Source organism: Tamandua tetradactyla, chromosome 2, assembly GCF_023851605.1.
Source record: "Tamandua tetradactyla isolate mTamTet1 chromosome 2, mTamTet1.pri, whole genome shotgun sequence".
Taxonomy (NCBI): domain Eukaryota; kingdom Metazoa; phylum Chordata; class Mammalia; order Pilosa; family Myrmecophagidae; genus Tamandua; species Tamandua tetradactyla.
This window is the reverse complement of record NC_135328.1, coordinates 72,655,072-72,659,984: the sequence shown is the minus strand read 5'-3', so window position 1 is coordinate 72,659,984 and position 4,913 is coordinate 72,655,072.

Sequence of the window (4,913 nt, the reverse complement as noted above, 5' to 3'; positions counted from 1 at the left end):
CCTCTCTGTAGGAAATGGGATAGATTTTTATGGCAAACAAGTCTCTGGAGGATGCGTAAAGAAAAAAAATGGAAGCTTTTGAAATATAAAAGAAGTTGTATTTTTGTTTATAACTGATCATAATTCTATTACCAAAAAAAAATCAGACTTAACCAATTGAGTCCTTCCAGTTATAACATTTATCTTCAGGTACAGGCCACATGAGTGATACATAATCAGTTCCTATTTCTAAATATTTATTCTCACTCTCTAATAGAGGACCATTTCAAGCACCTTTTGAGTACCTATAATGTATGCCAGAATGTGGAGATTTTTACACAAGCAAAATTAAGTTAGAGAAAATAAATACTTAAAAGAAATCCAATTACTTTTAAGGAAATCCTAGTAAAAGAAAAATTTAGGAGGTTTAAATAAATCAATGTGTTGTATAAAACATATTCATAATGTGTCTGAGTTTTGTTGTTCTTATTGTTTACCCTTAATTTTGCACAGTCCCTCTATAAATTTTTAAAATAGTATCGCTTGTCAAAAAATTACTCCCTTAAATGGAAATTTTAATGTTATCCTTCTAGGAGATATAGTTTTGCTAATTCTTAAGAGCTTGGTCTTTGGCTTAAGACAGACCTGGATTTGAATCCTGACTCTATCACTCTGGAGACTTGGATAAATTTCTTCTCGTATTCTTCTAAATCCTGTCTCCCTCATCTATAAAATGGTGATAATAATGCCTAATTTAGGATAACTGTGTGGTTAAGTGTAATGATGAGTATAAAATGTCTCAAACTGCCTGGCATAGAGGAAGAAGTTGATATGTGGTGACTATGACTCTGGAAACAAAAATAGTAACAGCATATTTATTTAGTGAATCCAGAATTAGAATTCCTGTTTTTGCATACTTGGAAAAATTTAAATTGCTCTCATTAATGTCCTAAATGATACATCCCATGTTAAATATTTTCTTACATTTCTAATTGTAACCAAGTTTCTAAGGCCTCAAAAGGAATAGAAATATTCTGCCTGCTCAGTTACATGAATCAATATACTTCTCAATACAATTTCATGATTCCCCCATGAAAAGTTGTGGGTCTTCAGAAAAGAACTAAGCCTGGGATCCCATTTGATTGATATAATAATTAAAATCCTTAGCTTTTAATAGTACCTTTTATCACAAAATGCTCAATACACTTTTACATATTTATCATTATAATCCCAGGAAGTAAAGAGATCATGAATTATCTTTCATTTCCATAACAGAAGTATTAAGAACATAGGTAACATTTCTAAGGTTAATAATAACAGAAGGCAATTTTCCTGAATGTCTGTCTTCTTGCAATCTGTTACTCTCTTCAGTATTATGGCCATTGTTACTTAGTTAAGCTTACCATGTTAGTGTTTGGCATTAAGAATACCTTCTAATTTAGTTAATTACTTACAGAAATCAAGTTGAGTGCTATATATAAAACACTATAATTTAATCAAATTAAAATATTTGTATTTTATCTGAGACACTTTTATTATTCAATTATATAACATGCATACATTATCTATTCTTATTTACCATTCTGTGTTAACTCTAAGGCAAGATTTTAAAAGTTACTAGTCATTTATGGCCTTGAAAGAAATTGGTTTCAATCTCATCACTTGCCTCTCCCCAGGCTCATTCCCTCTCTCCACATATTTTTATAGCCTATTATATTTATTTCATATACACAGGCTGACAGTACTTCCTGCTCTAGCTGTCTATTTCTTAGGTAATCTGTGCTTGAAAACTCTATCAAAATAAATATCCAAAGGAATATAGAGCATGAGAATACGCTTTTTTATAATACCTTTTTGTTTATTTTGAATAAAACAAAATACAGAAATAATATCCACTTGACATTATAAATACTAAAACTTGCTCAAAATTTATAGTATTGCAGTTCCCTTTGGGTTTACTTTACTATAGATTATTATAGATGCGACTACTGATGTGGACTTTCTTGGGCATACTGGTAAGAGAATAAACCATAAAGTTTTGGAAGTCTAAATTCATTGTAGGTCACAATGGAAAATAGGCTTAATGGTTTTTTTTTTAATTTTTAAAATTTTAAACTTCAACAGGCATCTGTCTGTACCTTAAATGTATCTTATAATCTGATAAGATTGACCAAATCAAGGGCAAGCCCAGTCCTGTGACTGTAAGACTTCAAGGGGGAAGTATAATGAGCACCAAGAAGAAACACACACATATACACAGATTAGCATGTGCTGCTGTTTATTGACATTTTACTACAACCTCTTTTTACCATTCATGTTGATATGACTAAATGAAAAATCTATTTCTCTGACTGAGCATATATATGTACAATTTAAGAAAGATTGTGGATCCTATTATAATAGAAATGATGTTTTCTACATTTGGCCAATGTCATTCTTGTATGAGAAATTAGAGAGTATAGTTGTTTGCAAATGTCAGTTTTTGTAAACATGAGTTGGAAGATGTAACTTAAATGAATGGTGTGGTGTTACAGACTATGTAAGATGTTTGAGCAACAAATAGACATTTCCTTGAATTATTTTGACACAATTTACTGTGAATTTTTTTCTTTTGCTGAGGTTTCTAGATTCCATGTGCAGACAATAAAAGAAAAAGCCTTTCTTTTATGTCAATGTTTATAATTTAACTCATGGAGCACTGATGTTTTCTAGAATACTAATATTTCCTAAATGTAAAATGAATACTAAAAGAGAGGCATGTTTCCATATTAGTCATATCAAAAGGATACATGAAAGCATGAGCCTTTTAGCAAGCTTTTTAGAAAAGAGGAAAATATTAATATATACTACTGTGTTTTAGTCTTCAGAGTTTCAACAGATATTAATATAAATCTATTGGTATGTGTGTGTATGTGTGCATGTGCATGTGTGTGTTGAGAGCTGATGAAGTGAGGCTCAGAGGTGAAAAGCAAGTCACTTTAGTGGAAGAAACCAAGTTGACTCTACTAGAGCAGTAGGATATCGAGGTGGTTAAGTATTGTGAAGCCACATCAAGGAGAGCTTTGAAAGTCAGCAGAGGGAAATACAGATTTAAAACTGCTGGATACAAGATATACCTATTGACAATTGTGAGTTTTGGACATGTCAAGCAGCAAGAGATCCAAAGGTATAGAAATCAGTGCCAAGACATGAGAAAGGTTAAGAAGGCTTGTTTGTCTAAAACTCTAAGGCCCTTGGAATGATGTGGCAAGGTTAGAGGAAAATAAAATGGGGGAAAGCATGACAAGCATGAAAGAGAGACTCAGCACTGCTAATAACGAAAGTGATTTGATGGCCAAGATATTTATACCAGACATCGGAAAAGTGATGATGGGATTGTGAGCAAATACTACCCTTGAGCAAACAAAACAAACAAAAAACAGGCAAGCTATGTGGAAGAGGAACCAGGATTCAGAGTCCTAGCAGGCTGCACCTTTCTTAGCCCTAGATGCTTCTAAAACAGCTTTGAGTCTAAAGAGGGCTTTTGAAAACACTACTAGGAAGGACACACTGTGGCATGGAGCAAAACTTGTGGAGAGGAGACCTGAGTCCTGGTTTTATTCATTCCTAGACTAGCAGGAAGATTCCCTTTAGCAAGTCACATTGACTAAATCAAATGATTACTACATGCTAACAGGAGAAAACTGGATTACTACTAATAATAATGGGTAACATTTATTGAGTGCATATTATGAACTAGTCCAGACAATCCTCACAATAACCCTATTCTTTTTTAAGATGGAGAAACTAGGATGTTAATTATTTGACCAGGATCATATAATCAGAAATGGACGGAGCTGGGATTTGATCCCTGGAAGTATGGTTCCAGGGCCCAAGTCCTTAACCACTATTCATTTGATGACATCTAAGTTCCTTTCTTGATTTACAGTTTGGCAAATTCTAAAGAAATATGGCAGAAATTGAACTTGACACAAAACTTGCAAGAGAAAAAAAGCACTCACAAGGAAAATAGACATAAATTTTTTTAAAAACTCCATTTTTATATCAGAAATATTCATATCATTATGGTTTTACCATGCTATATATTGCTGACAAATGGAAAGGAAATAAAATTGATAGTTGAGTGATTTGCTTCTTTAAAATGATTCAGGCCAGGTATAATATTGAGAAATATTATAAAAGATGATATAGGATGCCCTAACTACAAGATAGTATTATTTTGAGGCTTGGGAAAATTTTAGTTATTCAGCTTTTATATATCTTAATTTTAAAAAGCCAGAGTAAATGGCTATAAAGTAATTTAAAAGGATGGTATATGTTTATTATTTACCAATTTGGGAAGATTTCCATGAAATATTATTGGGAGTATTAAACATCATGTAAAGGATATTCTCAGAACATAAACTGTGGCTATTTTGAGGTGATGGGAATTGGACTTCAGTGACTTTTTTCTTTACATTTTCTGTAGCATTGGGTTTTTTAAAAATTCTGAGCATGCATTCATTTTTTTTTCATAAGTCTGAAAAACAGGTGGTTTTATGTTTGGGGGGAAATAAAACACTATAGCTCAAGCTTCAAGCACTTTAGCTAACAGGTAGGTGCTACATATTGTGCAGTGAGGACCAGTGCCCTCTTAAAAGACAGCTTAGATTCAGAGAGAAGACAGCCAGCCCTACAGCTTTATAGTTCTCAAACAAACTAATATTCCCTTACAAAAGCAAATCTAGAGAGTCAATACATATGAAAAATAAATATGACAGAGTAAAATGACCAAAATCTCAACAACTGCTCTACCAATTTCTTTAGACTACATCAGATGTAGCTACCCTGTCCAATTAGAACTGTCTAATATTCGTTATACACAAGACTATCAACAATTTCTTTCACTTACTGCCTAGTTATATTCTAGCCAGGGAGCATTGTTCTTTTCATTT